We start from the raw sequence: 17,517 nt of genomic DNA, 5'->3' as shown, positions 1-17,517 counted from the left end.
GTCACCCCGGAACAAGCCAAAATTTGAAAATGCACACATTTGGAGCGGCAAAATGGGAATTTCCATCCTGATCCCATGCCAAATGTCAACATGTGCTATCTGCCATCATGGGTGATCAATGGATGTATTTTGGGGGTGTAAACCCTTCCTCTCACCTACTTGAGTAGCAAGGAAGGGGTTGCACCCGCAAAGCACAGACAATCGATATCCTGTGATGGCAGATAGCACATGTTGACACACTGTGTGCATCTTCAAATTTTGGCTTGTGGATTATCCAATGCCAATTGGTGTGCAAAACATAACATCGAAAATTGTTTGGGGGGGGGGGGGTTAATCTACTATACGGCCCATCATGTCAAGGATGTTATTCAATTTTGGCTCAATGACATTCATCCTATTCCTCATAATGTCCATTCAGTACTGCATTCCATTATATCTTGTATCACGATTTGGGCACTAGCACTGGAGAAAGGTGTCCTAGCAGATGCTGTGATATCACCATGTTCAACCCCTAAAAAAATGCAAAAGGTTTTATTAGAAATGTGCAGGCCTACCTACATCTCTTTATCCCTGTGAAGCTAGGGTGACAGACACTGACCTGTTGTGCTAATAATTTCCACCTCCCTATCTTCCAGCTCTCCTTCTTCCACCTCTCTTTTTTCCACCTCTCTTTCTTCCACCTCCACCTCCTCCACATGCTGAGGTTGGTGGGGTTTTTTCTGTCTGTGGCTCCTTGTCTCCTCCGAATGGTGTCCTCTTCTTTCCCCTAATAAAATGAAACAAAAGGTATACTCAGCACACAGATATTGGTGGCAGAAATATAAATCATTGCTTGGAAGTGGGGTACAATTGTCTGTTTGGGATCATTCCTAAAAACATCATTTTGGTTTTTCTGAGTTACCCCAAGCTGGAATACTGATGCTTTTTGGCAAAGTGACACACATGGAGGCACCCCAAAAGTATCATTTGTGGGAGACCCTAATAAAAAGGTTAGTTATGGGGGACACACAGGTGCTCATGAGTCCAGATGTGTAAACAGCTGCTTATTATCACTGTGTGAATGGATCCGGTTTGCCTGTCACATTCTAGTAAAGGTTGAACAAACACATCATCTTGACAACAATGTTTATAAACGTTGTTTTACGCCAAATAGGCATGACCACGTGTGCTTTTCCAGGACCTGCGGAAAACATCGGATTTTGGAGGAACGATGCTTACTACGACCGGAAAATACTACACTTTGCCAACTTATAATCTGAAAGTAGCCATGTTCCAAAGTACAACCAGGCCAAACAAGCACATGGAGAAAAACATGCAAAAACAAAATTAATATAATGGCAACAAACACATGAAAACTACCTACTTTTGTCAATAATTTTCTTGATCTTCCTATATTGCTCTGGCTCCCACAATTTCAAGTCAGACCACCTTTTACGGAGCTGCTCCTTGGACCTCCTGACCCCATAATTCTCATAAAGTCTCCTTGCCACTTTGTCCATTATTTGGGCTTTCCTCCGATTAGGGGTGTGGTATGGCCCATGATCGCCATCATAATCTTTCCTCTGCAGTATGTCCACCATCTCCACCATCTCTTCAAGTGACATATAAGTCGCTTTGTAGCGTCTGGGCCTGGATCGGGATGTTCCCGCCTCCAGGCTTTCCTCGTCAGGACGGGGGATACCACGCACCTGTGACACCTCCATATTGTCATTTCACACTGATTAGGGGCGTGGAATAGAGCAAAAGGTCCGTCATGGGTGGGCGAAGAAGGCGGCGTTTCACGCATGCGCGGGGTATATAAGGAGAATGACGTGACTACGTTGGTTACGCGGAGTCTGGACAAGCGGAAGTGACGACCGTCAGAAGCGAAGGTACAACTGAAAATGGGGCCAGCAGAGGCCTATATTGACTGGAGTCATGGGATGGGGGGTTTATATGTTTATTGTACCCTTGAGCAATTTAATCTTGGGGCCCCCCATGCAATTTGGCTCTCCATCTGCTCGGAGACATCTCCAATATATATATGTGAGACTGCAAAACAGCTTTATTTTACTGTGTATCAGATCAGGCAATGATTGTGATTGTTGGACAGAGGTAATTAAGCAGTGTATCATCTCATCAAAGCTGAGGGGCATGATATGTACACATGAATGGTGCCTTGATGAATGCTCTCATTACTTTTGCATGTTTTTATGCCACTTATTTATTTAAATGTAAACACAGGGTCTGCAGTTAATTCATCATAACACAACAATGGGGCAGAGCTGGGCAGCATTTTAGTGGCAGCAGGAGACACTGTGTTTATAAAGGTCAAAAGATTGTGCTAGGATTCTGTCAATGTAAAAGCTGACCCTAGTGTTTATCTGTTTTTGGTTTTCTCTTCTAGAAATATATATAAGATGGAAAAACTTAATGACCCAGACAACCTGATGAGATTTATCGACAAATATAGAGAGCTTAAGTCCCTCTGGGAGGTAGAAACCCAGCTTATCACAATAACAACGTCAGAAAAGCAACAATTGCCCAATTCGCCACCTATATGCGGACCTAGATACCAGAGGTCACTTCCACCATGATCAGCAGCAAAATCAATAACATCAGGAATGCTTACACAAAGCATTATAATAAAGTCCGTGCTGCTCAGAGGTCAGGAGCAGCAGCAGATGAAGTAGAGGAGCCCAAGCTGTGGTACTTTAAACACCTCAGTTTTTTAAATGATCAGATTGAGGCCCGGGAATCACTTTCCAGTCTTCCTTCCACCCTTCCTTCCAGCGTTCCCTCCAGTGTTCCTTCCACTGTTCCCCCCACTCCTGCAGAGTGTGCCGAGGAGCTGGCTGACATTGAGGAGCCAGATCTGCTTATCTTCAGTCAGGTATAGTAGTTTACAACATATTTCTTTACCGCAAATTATTGTTGGTTTAATGAGATGATTTTTTTTAACAAAATGAAAGCTTGCAAACACAAACCAAAGTCGTGGGCAGAAATAAGAATGAGAGTCTGTTTAAATTTCAAGAAAAAAAAAACAGTCAAGAGCTTGAAAAATGTGTGATTGATGAAGCCAAAAAAAACCCATGTCCCTTTTTTCTACACAGGAAGAGAACAGCCAGGAGGAGGAGGGGGCTCCAGAATGTGTCAGCCAGGAGGAGGCTGGGGTGAGTGGCAGCCAGGAGGAGGCTGGGCCGAGTGGAAGTCAGCAGGTGCCCAGGCCCAGCACTGCATCACAGGTGCCTCCCCTCCAGATGCGCCCACCCAAAAAAACTAGGCGCATGACCCAGCTGGAGGAGGAGTCACTGCGGGTCATTAGGGAGGCAGCTTCCATCTTGAGGGCCGCCCTTAACCCTGTTGAGAGCTTCGCCTCATACATTGCTAGCGAACTGCAGCAAATGGAGCAGCAACAACGGGGCCTGGCCCAGGATATGATCTTAGCTGTGATCCAGAAGGGAAGAAGGGGCCTGCTGACTGAGACCACACCATTCAGGGACTCGGCCCAGTCTCCTCCTCCTGCTGCCACATTTCCACCACCTGCAAGGGGCCTTGGAAAGAGCCGTGGAAGGAACGCTGCAGGGAAGCGTGGAGGGAAGACTGTAAGGAAGACCAGAAAGTGATTCCCTGGCTTCAAGATGATTTTCCAGAAAACTGAGGTTGTTGGAGTACCACAGCTTGGGGTCATATATGACATCTGCTGCTGCTTCTGATTTCTGGGATTTGGGGAGCACATTGTGGCCCAAATTAGAGGGACTCCTGATGTTATTGATTTTAGTGTTGATCATGGTGGAATGTGCCTTTGGTGTCCAAAGTCGGCATATATTTGGCTGATTGGGCAATTGTTGCCCTTCATGTTGTTTTTTTTTAATCCTGAATAAAAGGAGATTTAATTTAAGTTAAATACGGTACTTGTCTATTGTGTTTTTCTGGTGAATAGCCATCAAACATTTCCGAAATACAATGTGTAATTAACAAAGGACACAACCTCCTTGAGGGGGGGGGGGGGGAATTGTTGTCATAACTTGAGAAAAAAAAATGCAATTTCTCCAAAAAAAAAAAAATATATATATGTAGAGTACAAGAAATTATTTTTGAGATCTGGCTTTTCCAAAAAAAAAAAAAAAAAAAAAAAAACATGAGAACACAAGCAAAAAATAAAATAAGTCAGTATGGGAGAACTCTGTCTAAATAGCATCAGCAAAACAACGTGTTTATTCTAGCAATAGAACAAAGAAAAAAATGCGCTGCAATAAACAAGGCACTCATTTTAAAAATGTAGATGTGCCATCTCCAAAACTGCGTACTAACGATCGGTTTTGACCAATCGGTTAGCAATCCATCGGTTAAATTTTAAAGCAAGTTGGCTTTTTTTTAACCGATCGGTTTGGACCGATGAAAACGGTCCATCAGATTGTTATCCTCTGGTTAACCGATCGTGTGTACGAGGCCTAACAGCATTAAATGTTTAAGTAACAGCCTGCCAATAGTCAGTAAAAGGAAAAGTAGCAGACTGATGAGCTCATCACTCGAGACACTATCTCGTTCCTCCTATCAGCATGTAAATCAGCTTTAACAAGTGGCAGATAAAAAACATAATTATTACTTTACATTCTTCAGCTAAAATTCTAGTCAACAACTTGTACATACTGTTTGTAGAAAGTTGAGTACAGGATATTACAAAATAGAACTCTTATGCACTGTACACACGATCGGTTTGTCTGATGAAATCGAACCGATGGATTTTTTTTCATCAGATATCCGATGAAGCTGACTTTCATCAGTCTTGCCTACACACCATCGGTTAAAAATCCGATCGTGTCCAATGTGGTGACGTAAAACACAACGACGTGCGTCAACTTGATTCTGAGCATGCATAGATTTTTGACCGATGGATTTCCCCACAGACGATCGTTTTTTTCTATCGTTTTTTTAACCATAAGAAAAATTTAAAACAGGTTCTATTTTTTTTCACCAATAGGAAAAAAACTGATGGGGCCCACACACGATTGGTTCGTCCAATGAAAACGGTCCATCGGTCCGTTTTCATCAGACGAACCGATCGTGTGTACAGGGCATTACATTGCCACAAATATTATTGCTATGTTTTATCATAAAAATCTAAGTCACCCCCATGAATTTTTTTAAATTCTGCCATCCAACATGATTATTTTACTTTTCATGTACTGTATACTTTTCATTATGAATTATATACACTAACACGCATTTTCAACATTTTGATCCATATATATTTCATATATTTAAAATAGGGTAACTATATTCATGATTAAGTAGTGCCCATTTAAATTGGAAAAAGTGGCTACACTGTACAAAAGGTCAGCTTGAAAAGACGTTCTTCAGAATGCAGTGTTATATGCCAAGGATCCCTGAATTTATACAACCTTCACAAGAATTATCAATTATGTGTGACTTTTACGTTCCACCACTGAAGAAAGCTGGCAGCACTCTGTGAGCAAACTTAACTTTCCAGTCACCAATGTTTAATATAAAATTACAAAGAGAAATAGCATGTCATCCTTGGTAAGTTTGAAACTAGCTGCATAATGTGTCACATATTTCTGGAAATCCAATTGTCTGGCTGTAAAAATAAGCTTTTTATACCTACCTTGAGTAATTTTCTAGGAGTCCATTAGGGGACACAGGAATTCATAAAATTCTTACACTGATGGGTTATATTGTCGCCTAGAGGAGAAGTGGAAACTGACAACAAAAAAAGCCATAAGCCAGCACAGGATGACCCCACCCAGTACCATAATGCCTCATTTTTGTAACAAAGTAGAACTAAAAACATGGACATAAACATGGAGAGGAGGAACCTGTGTTCTTCAATGGACTTAATGGACTCCAAGAAATGAATTTTACAGTACAAAAAGCCTATTTTCTTTCCCATCCATTGAGGGCAGGGCCGGCCCTACCATGGGACAAGATGGTACCATTGTACCAGGCGGCACTTTGAGGGGGCGCCAAATTGCCGTCCGCCCGCCATCCCATTCGGCTTGCTATGAGGCTAATTGGCACAGAGGGTGTGTGGAGGCAGGGGCGGCCCTGCGGCACTCCCCCCTTCTTCCCCGCTGCAGAGGAGAGTGGAGGGTGGAGCAGTGAGAACTGTCTCACTGGAACTGCTGTACTTTAGCTAGCACCCCCCCTTCTCAATCTGTGGGGCAGAGGAGGGAGGGGAGGTAGAGGAGAGATGTGTCTGCTCATGCAGCTTGAACTGCTGGATTTTCGCTAGCAACCCCGCTCCCTCCCCTCCGCAGAGGGGAGGGAGAGATGTGTCTGCTCATGCAGCTGGGACTGCTGGACTCTCGCTAGCAACCCCCCCTCCATGGGATGACTCCGCCTCCTCAGTGAGCTGGCCCAGGTGTTCTGCGGAGATGTGTCACCGGCATGGCCTGGCTCCGCCCCCTCCGTGAGCTGGTCCGATCCCCTCCATGAGCTGACTCCGCCCCTCCATGAGCTGGTCCGCCTCCTCCATGAGCTGGCCCCTCCCATTCTGCAAGATGGTCCTGCCTCCTCACCTCTTGCTCCAATTCAATCCCTGCTGATCTCTACTGGCCCCGTAGATCCTACAAGAAAGCATGTTTGTGGAGGATGGGATGACTAGAGTACATTCTACTGTCCAGGAAACTGACAGGGCTGGGGCTTCTTTTAAAAGGGAGGGGGACTGAGACTTCCCTGGAGTGACAGAAGACAGCATGGGGAGGGGTAAGTTCTGAACGTGCTGGGACTTGTAGTGTGCAGGCAGCAGTGGGACCCCTGTGGACATAAAGGGACCGCAGAACTGGCATAGAGCTGGGCCCACACTCCAGGGGCCCATTCCACCTCCATGTCACATTATGTCAAGGGTGCTCAGCCACTGGCCTGTGGGCCACATGTGGGTATGGCTGGCTGGCTTTCTGCCCCCCAGGGTGGGTATAACTGCCTTGGGGACAGCAGCAGCCACCAGCCATACCTGCCCTGGAGGACAGCAGCCACCAGCCATACCCACCCTGGAGGACAGCAGCCACCAGCCATACCCGCCCTGGAGGACAGCAGCTGCAGCTGCCAGCTATACCTGCCCTGGAGGACAGCAGCCACCAGCCATACCCACCCTTGGGGACAGCAGCTGCCAACCAAACTCACCCTGGTGGACAGCAGACACCAGCCATACCCACCCTGGGGGACAGCAGCTGCAGCTGCCAGCCATACCCACCCTGGAGGACAGAAGCCACCAGCCATACCAGCCCTGGGGGACAGCAGCCACCAGCCATACCTGCAGGAATTCTGACGAAGAAGTGAAGATTCAGGTCAGTTTTTAATTAAAATCAAACAGCAATTAACATATATGTTCTCTACACTGGTATACTGGGCTGATTTCAAACTGATCCGCAGGTGCAGAACAGTACACCTGCAAGTTACCTGCACTGAGCCGTAGACTTCTGTTATTACCTGCAGGTTTGGTGCACTTTCAGAAAGTGCATCCATCTCACCTGCAGAATATAATAGAATTCTATGGCAACTAACCAACAGGAAAGCCACAGGTACACTGTGCTGCACCCATCAGTGCGAAAGCAGCCTTAAGCCCCTTTCAGACGATCAATCTAATCGGGTCTGCTTGTCTGTTTTACCGGTGGGCCCAATCGGACCCTCTATTCACTTCTATGGAGTGGCAGAAGTTTTGTTTCCATGTAATGTCCTCTTTATACTCTTATACATGAATAGAGCCGTGACAGGTCCTCTTTATACTTCTATATACATTTATAAAATTCTTGGACTTCCAGGATATCTTAAAGCAGTCCGAAAGTGCAATGGGTAACACATCTACAAAGACTTATGCCCCGTACACACAATCAGAATTTCCATTGGGATAAACTCCAGTTCCATACAGACGAACGGAATTTCCGATATAATTTTTTTTCATCAGAAAAAAAGAGAACATGTTCTCCTTCTAAGTCTGTCGAAATTTCCGATGGAAAAACTCAAATGGGGCACACACACAGTAGGAATATCCGATGAAAAAATTCCGTCTGACCTTTTCCTTCGGAAATTACGATCGTGTGTAGAAGGCATAACAGAACCAGAAAACCGGAACTGATTTTAGTATAAAAAGCCACCAGAAGACGGTGGTGCCTGAAACTGGCATCAAAAGAGGTTTAAATATTCACCTAGTAGAACTTAAAAAACTAAAGACCAGTTGGTATTCTGAGTTGGTACTCAGGAAAGTGTGGGCTCATCTGCTGTTGCCATTACTCCTCAGAAAAGTAATAGAGGAGAAATCTTCCAATAGAGACACTAGTTCTGGGGGCCTATGGGTCTCCAAGGAATTCCCTTAATTTACAGTGATTTTCCTTCACTTCCTTTTTGGCTATAGGACAGGAAGTGAAGGGAAATCTCCACAATGGCACACAGATGGTTAAAAAATATCTGACAGGGGTTATAACCCTTCCCTTGCTCTATCCGAAATGAAAAAATAAGTTTTGCCTACAGTTCTACTTTAATCACAAATGGAGCCCTGTCACCGTGGGAATTAAAAATTGCCACTTAGACTGCACCTTGAGTGGGGCCCTGCTATGTTAAGTGTGGACTATATATATAAATATACAGAAGATATCAGACTTTTAGGCCATTGTGATTTCAAAATGCTGATTAAGGGGCCAATTGGAAAAATGTAAATCATGAGACCCAAACTGTGCCTAAAGGGCATGATGTATCTGTAAATACTTATTTAAGGCAGCATGGGGTAATTCATAAGCTTCCCTGATATATTCAAAAGAGTGAAAGGTATTGTTGCAATATATGTCCACAAGGACTGTCAAGCCATAGGGCTGCCAAAAAGGAGGAGTCTGGGAAATGATACAAATGAGAAAAGATAGGATTATGCCTAAGTAGTAGTTCCAAAGCCGTAACCATATATGAGGAAATCTTTTCAGACTCATAAAATATGGATCTCATCAGGGTAAGGGTGGGTATTTTAACTCTGGGTAGCATTGACCCGGTAGCCTCAAGACCAATCAGAAGGTGAATTTTGTACAAAGCGAATTGTTCTTTTTTACTGTTCCTCCTGTTAAAATCTTCTGCATGTTTGTTATCTGCTTCTACAAATAAATTAAGCTAGTGCTGTTCATGTTTTGATATAAAATACATAAATGCTCATGGACATACAAGACAAAATGAGACAGGTCCACTTTAAATGCCAATTGCAATTCTAAGGTAGAATGTCAGAAATATTTACTTTGATAAGTCCAATTATAAACCGCAAGAATATAACATGAAATTATAGTGTGCTCACATGCAGCTGTTATGAGCGCTTGCCAAAAGAAAGGTCATGAAACCCAAGTCAGACCACTAATGGCTACTGAAGGATTGTATGCTGTGAAATTTATACGGTGTACAGGACATATCCTGTACATTACACTTCTGGAAAATACAAGGCCTCCCAAATTTGATATGCTATACATTTGCACGGTTCTGTGTCTGAATTTCTATGTGTCTTGTTGACAATCAGTCTAATTTAATAGGAGAAACACCGAATTGCAATTGGTCACCTTCCATTACCCAAACTGCAATAAGCTAATTAACCATGACATCTGTCACTATATTTGCAGGGTATACTGTAGGTAACAATTGGCCAGATTCACGTACGGCGGCTTAAAGTTGTGCGGGCGTAGCGTATGTAATTTACGTTACGCCGCCGCAAGTTAGAGAGGCAAGTGCTGTATTCACAAAGCACTTGCGTCCTAAGTTACGGCGAAGTAGCGTAAATGTGCCAGCGTAAGCGCGCCTAATTCAAATTGTGAAGAGGTGGGCGTGTTTTATGTAAATAAAGCATGACCCCACGTAAATGACGTTTTAAACGAACGGCGCATGCGCCGTCCGTGGACGTATCCCAGTGCGCATGCTCCAAATCACGTCACAAATAGTCAATGCTTTCGACGTGAACGTAACCTACGCCCAGCCCTATTCTGAATCGACTTACGCAACCGACGCAAACGACGTGAAATTCGCTTCCGACGTCCATACTTAACATTGGCTGTGCCATCTTTTTGGTGTTTTATCTTTACGCCTGAAAATGCCTTATGTAAACGGCGTATCTTTACTGCGACGGGCAAGGGTACGTTCGTGAATAGGCGTATCTCGCTGATTTACATATTCTAGGCGTAAATCAGCGTACACGCCCCTAGCGGCCAGCGTAAATAGACAGCTAAGATACAACGGCGTAGGAAGACTTACGCCGCTCGTATCTTAGCAACATTTAAGCGTATCTCAGTTTGAGCATACGCTTAAACGTAGGACAGCGCGGATTCAGAGTTACGACGGTATAACTATACCTGAATCTGGCTAATTGTCTATAAATGATGATTTAACATTACTTTAATTCGATCAATCAAAGTTTGCAATACATCTAATGCCCTGTACACACGATCGGTTCGTCTGATGAAAACGGACCGATAGACGAACCGATCGTGTGTGAGCCCCATCGTTTTTTTTTCCCATCAGTGAAAAAAAATAGAACCTGTTTAAAAAAAATGTTATGGTTAAAAAACTGATGGAAAAAAACAATCGTCTGTGGAGAAATCCATCGTTTAAAAATCCACGCATGCTCAGAATCAAGTCGACGCATGCTCGGAAGCATTGAACTTCATTTTTCTCAGCACGTTGTTGTGTTTTACGTCACCACGTTGGACACGATTGGATTTTAAACCGATGGTGTGTAGGCAAGACTGATGAAAGTCAGCTTCATCGGATATCTGATGAAAAAATCCATCGGTCCGTTTTCATCAGGCGAACCGATCGTGTGTACAGGGCATTCGTGTTATCTCTCACCTTATCTCTCACCTTAACTATTGCAACTCCCTCCTCTTAGGTCTACTTCTCTATAGGCTATCCCCTCTTCAGTCTATCATTAATGCTACTGCCAGACTCATCTACCTTACCAACCACTCAGTGCATGCCACCCCTCTCTGACAGTTCCTACACAGGCTTCTGAACTCCCAGTGAATTAAATTAAAAATACTTACTACAACATAAAAACCCATTCACAACCAGGTGAATATATGGTGGCGGCTGCTTCGGACCGTTCTCATCGGATAGACTGATCATGTGTACAAGGCCTAAGTCCTGCCTGTGAAGTGGTGCATCTGTACAATGTGTACAACCTACTGCAGCAAAGCTAACATTTACAAAATAAGAAGTGTGTTTAAATTGCTAGCAAAATGAGAGTTGTGGCTGCTTCATTCTGTTTGTAAAGAAAATGTCTAATGCCGCGTACACACGATCGGTCCATCCGATGAAAACGATCTGATGGATTTTTCTATCGGTTTACCGATGAAGCTGACTGATGGTCAGTCGTTCCTACACACCATCAGCTAAAAAAACGATTGTGTCAGAACGTGGTGACGTAAAACACAATCAGTTAGGTATCCATCGGTTAAATTTAAAACAAGATTGAATTGTTTTAACCGATGGATAAATAACCGATGGGGCCTACACACGATCGGTTTGGTCTGATGAAAACGGTCCATCAGACCGTTCTCATCAGTTTGACCGATCGTGTGTATGCGGCATGAGGATTCCATTCATCTATGCCAAACCCTTATTCTTGATGAGAGTTGGTTATAGATGTTAATGTGATTCTCAACATGAGGTCTCCCCCAAACTTGGGTCTGGTATGCATTTCAAGGGATGCAAAAATCAGTAAAAAAATGTGGGTGGTGCCCCCCAAAAAATCCATATCAGATCTATATCTGAACATGCAGCCTAGAAGGCCAAGGAAGGTGGGGACAGGCATGCAGACTCTCCTTGAACCATACAGGCCACATGCCCTCAACATGGGGGGGGGGGGGGGGTAGGGGGAGTACCTTTCCCATGGCAAAGCAACTTTTCCCCATGTTGATGAAGACAAGGGCTCCTTTCCCACAATATAGAACCCCTACTCTTTCACAAAAAAATAAAGTGTAAAGAAAGCACAAACAGTTTTTTAACAAGTCCTTTACTAAAAGAAGAAAGTCCCACAATGTGCATCCATCATCAATCCTATTGTCCATCTATGTAGATTCCCATAAGCTCACCACCCTCAGACCCCCCTAACCACCTAGGCCAGTTTGTGGAGAACAGACCCTTGTCCTCATCAACATGTTGAGGTCACGTGGCCTGAAAAGAGTCAGGAGGGGGCTGCATGTATGTTTCCCGCCTTTTCTGGATTTTTGGGGGGACCTCATTTTTTTTCTTGCCTTTTGTGTGGGATTCCCCCTTAAAATCCACCCCAGTCTTAAGAGCTTGTTATTCTCTTCATCTATACCAGACCCTTATCCCAGATGAGGGTCTGATTTAGATGTTAATAGGGGACCCCCAAACAAAAAAGTGTGAGGTACCCTCAAAATTCTATACAGGACTTCTATCCGATCATGTAACTTAGTAGGTCAGGGAAGGGGGAAAAGCATGCTCCCCTTCTGAACCATACTGCGTCACATGTCCTCAGTGGAGGGGGAGTTTGTCGGGGGGATTATGAGAATCTCTAGGAATATTAATTTGAAGCACCTGTTATTTACTGCATCCAAATAGCACACGGATATTGACATTTCCAGAGCATATGCAAGAGGTCCTCATATACCTAGAATGATAAGTGAAGTGCTTAATAATTAAATCCTCACCCTAATTTATACAATGTAAACAAATTAATATTTATCTTATAAATTCAATCTGTGCAAAACATTTGCAATATAACAAAAACATCAGAAAGCAAATGTGAATCAGTATTATATGCAAATGTAAATTAACAATGTGAATCAGTATAATATGGCAGATATAGTCCTTGAAATATACAGTATATCCCAAAGAAAAAATGTGCAAATTATCCAAAATGATAATAATGTGACAACAATCTCCCAAAAGTTCAACAAATTTCTTCCATGTGTATAAGGAATTAAAACTTTATCCCCAAATGAAAACAGCACAGATGTGGCCACCACAAAATCTCCTCTCTGGGTGTCCTCTCACCTGGTTTGATGGACCCACTAACAACAGAAGGTTAAAGTGGTGTTCCGCCGAAAAAACGAAACATTTTAAGTCAGCAGCTACAAATACTGCGGCTGCTGACTTTTAATATATGGACACCTGTCTAGGGCGCCCGCGATGTCGGCACCTAAAACCGCTCTGTCCCTCGGCTCTCGGGTGGAGGCGCCGCCATTTTCGGTAAGGGAATCAGGAAGTAAAACCTTGTGGAATCACTTCCTGGTTCCCTACTGCGCATGCACGAGTCGCGCTGCGCGATTTCACTGGTCCCTGCTGTCTTCTGGGACCTGTGTGTTTCCCAGAAGGCAGCGGGGGGGACAGAGGAGGGGGCGGGACATGTCATAGATCGTCACGGAGCATGCGATGATCTATGACCGGAAGTGGGAGCAAATACCTGGATTACACAGGTATCTGCTCCCCCCTCCCCCCTGAAAGGTGCCAAATGTGACACCGAAGATAGGGAGGATTCCGAAAAGTTACATTTTTGGGTAGAACTCAACTTTAAACTCACTTTTTAGTATTAAAATTTATCATCACAGCTTGCATCCAGGTTCACTGTTCATACTGATCATCTGTCTCACCAATATAGATATCATAGAAGAGTGCAAACCGCAAGCGACTAGTTTATTAAAATAACTTGTAAAAATAAACCTCAGCCAGATGGCATCCTAGCTCCACCTTACATAATGACATCACCGCCAACCGGACCCCTATCGCCCAGTCAGTTTTTACATCAGGTGGGCGGTGATGTAGGTTGGAGCTAGAGTGCCATCTTGCTGAGTTTTGTTTTGCAGAGGATGACATTATCCTTAGCTATCTCTCTCCAGCCACGCACCACTCCTGGGGTACTGGAGGCATAAAACCCACCCCTGGAAGACTGCCCCGTGTCATTTTCAGCCTCAATGTCCCCACGGAAATCATGCTTCTCCTCTAATGATATTTTTGGCAATGCGTTATGGGATGTTTGACGGAGCAATTCCCAAAGGTTTGATATTCACCCAAATGGTAGAACAGCAAATGTTTGGTACAAACTTATGTTTGGACTGAACATTAACCTTATCTCTAGTTGGGAGAGTATGCACAGGCTATAATGGGGAGCTCACTAGAGGGAGAAATGAGAGACAAGGGTATGCATTTGCATGGGATAAGGAGAAGCGGTAAGGGAGAAGCGAATGTAATAGCGGTAGAGAGTGTTGCTGAAGGGGGTCTGCAGGAGAGATTGAAGCATTCCTTTTTTGCATTTTGTGTGATCTCTGTGGTTTTCCAACTTTGTCTTTATTATATACACTTTCTTTTCTATTAGTCACTGACAGACTCTAAAACTGACCATGCTTAAAATTGGGCGTGTGTGTCACAATAACAATGCCACTGTTAGGCACTAAAATCTTAGTATGTTATATGAATTAGTGACAGCTTGTACCTTAATAAGGTATCACATTTAAATTTCTGCAAAGTGCATTATCATTACTGTTACCACAGTTTCAAAGCAAACAGAAGGACTAGCCAGAGGGATTACAAAGTAAAAATGATTTGCTGGAAGGAAAATAAAGAAGAAAGCAAGCTTAGCCAAGACATAGAGTGGTTCATATTATACATTTCTGTTATATGCTTCAGACTGATAGCTACACTTAATAGAGATATTTCAAAGCATTTGCAAATGGGTTTAGCCAAGAGTCCAGTGTACTTTATCTTGCGTACATTAAACATGCCAGAGTTAAAGGGACTTGAGGTGTAGTTCTGAGTAATGTGCTGCCAATTCTTTCTATATGAGGGCGCAGCATGAAGCCCAGAGTGCCAACCCTTTCCTCTAGAAGACATTTTCTTGAGCCAAAGAACACCTTCTAGAACTTTTGAAAGAGAAAGAATTGCAAGTATGCAGTGTCAATGTTTCCTTAGTTCTGCTTTTCTTTTTACGTTAAATATTATAATTAAATATCAACCACAGAAGCTCATCCACTGAGTTGCAATGGAAATGTCTGTGTATGGAAAAAAATGTACTGTAAAGTAGGAAATTACATAAAAGGGCATTAAAAAATATCAGCGCTGTGAGGAGGGAAACTTATAAGGAGGTAATAGTCTTTGTGCAATAAAATAAATCTAGCCTTCTGGCTAGGTGTTATATTCAAGTGACAGAGTGAAGGCCAATGAGTGACTCTTATTTAAAACAGAACTCCAGTGAAAAAAATGAGTAACCCATTTAAAGATTTAAAAAAAAGAAAAACAAAACATTAATATTTATCTTTAATCCAGTACTTCTTTTGCATGAAATGTCCTCAGTCTTCTTCAACCCACTTCCTCTGAGTCCAGGTTGTAAGGGACCCTCTCCCAGCCTGTGCCTGGACTCCAAAGGACAAGCAGCACAGGGAAGTGATCATTTCTAAATCGTTCTCTCCTCCTACAGTATATGCATGTTCCTTGGCAGTACATGAATTGATTGGCTTCTTATTCTGCTTCTTCCCCTCCCACTCACGGAATTCAAAATACTGATACCAAGTCTAATTCCGGTACTTATTCTGTGCATTTTAAGTTACTTATACTTCTTGACACTAAAAGAACTGTATTAACAAGTGCCTTTTATAAATGCCTTTCACACTGGGACATTCACTGTTCAATTGTATTGTCGATTTTGGGAATCATTTTTAATTACGGGTAACTGTTACAGAAGAGTTTCTTGTTTTTTAATTTATTTATTTGCACGTGTAACAATTTTATTCATATGTATTGTTGTTTTGAATTATATTTTTCTTGTGGTTTTGATCACTTAGAGAAGTCCACCAGGTTACTTTTTAAATATGTTTTTTATTACTTGAACTCTCGGGTACCAATGTGCTGCATATTGAGTGTCTTTTTATGGTTAATACACATGAATGCATGTACTTTTTTTATACATTCACCAAGATAGACAAAAAAGTCTCAAAGACATATTTTTACTTTTTCCCACCAACATTATCCCTTTATCTCAACATGTGTTATCAACATCCTACTAGAAAATCACTTTAAAGCACACAGCACCCAATGGTATCTTGAACTTAAGATCTTCTCTAGAGGATTATGTATTCTTAAACACTGTGATTTTTTAGATGAGGATCTGGAGAGAAACAGCTGAAAATTGATTGAGCCTGGGTTCACACTAGTGCATGCTGATTATCGCATGTGATTCACACAGGAATCACACATTTCCTGCACCTGAATCTCATTGCATGGGTGTGAAACCCATGCAATGCAATTCTGGCAATTGCACTGCATTTTGAAAACTGTTTCGGGGTGTCGTTAATCTAGCATTGACACCTACAGCAGATCGCATGGACAATTGCTAAGCAGCGCGATGCGATGCAGGGAGACACATCGAATCTTGTGCGTTTCCTGCATTGCATCAGTGTGAACCAGGGCAAATACCATTACCCTTGGAAGAGAAAGTTGGGTACACACCGCTCTTAAGCAGCCTGCGGGATCTCATATGCTGCTATACAAATCCGGGTGCCCGCCTGGTCCACAGGCAGAAGAATCCATAGAAAACAAAGAGAAGTGGTGGCACATCCAAGGATGAAAAACAATGACTTTATTGAGGATCTATAAAAAAATGAATCATGATACACAAACGATCCAAAGATGCTCAGTAGACGCATTTGTGTGAAACGGGTCTACTGAGCACCTTTGGATCGTTTGTGTATCATGTTTCATCTTTTTGTGGATGTTCAATAAAATCATTGGGCCAGATCCACGTACATTGGCGCATATCTAGACCGGCGTAACGCATCTCATTTACGTTACGCCGGCTCAATTTAGAGAGGCAAGTACCGTTTCCACAGAGTATTTGCGTCCAAATATGCGCCGGCGTAACGTAAATTACGAGGCGTAAGGTGGGATAATTGAAAGTGGGAAGGAAGTGGGCGTGTTCCATTGAAATGAGCCGTGACCCCATGCAAATGAAGGGCCGGCTGGACTGCGCATGCGCGCATGACGCTGACTATGTTCAGCGCCTCTCTGTGCATGCTCAGAACTCGGCCCGGCGTAATCAGTGAGATATGAACTAGGCCCGGTGTAATTAGTGAGATACGCCCAGTGCATAAATAGGCCCAGACATACGCCCTTCCATTGCAAAAGTACATCCATTTGTTTCCCTTCCTGAAGCAAGGTGCTTTTGTTCCATTGTCTGTTAGTGTTTGTTTGTGTCGGTGTGTTGTTGGAGAGTGTTGCTGGAGAGTGTTATTGGAGAGTGTTATTGGAGATTGTTTTTGCTGTTTGTTTTTGCTGTTTGTTTTTGCTGTTTGTTTTTGCTTTTTGTTTTTGGTGATTGTTTTTGCTGAGTGTTTGTTGCAGAGATGACAACAAGGAAGAGGAAGTTGAACTTCTCTCTGCGGGAGAAGGAGATCATTGCCTGGGCCATGATCCAATATGATCGTTACCTCCATGGGCCAGAGAGTCGGGACATCACCCCGGCCAGGAGGAAGGAGATCCTGCAGATTATTGCAGACGATGTAAATGCAGCGGGGTGTGAGACCAGGAGCCCCAATCAGATCCTTA

Source organism: Rana temporaria, chromosome 2 (assembly GCF_905171775.1).
Source record: "Rana temporaria chromosome 2, aRanTem1.1, whole genome shotgun sequence".
NCBI lineage: Eukaryota > Metazoa > Chordata > Amphibia > Anura > Ranidae > Rana > Rana temporaria.
Note: the sequence above shows the minus strand (reverse complement) of the source record.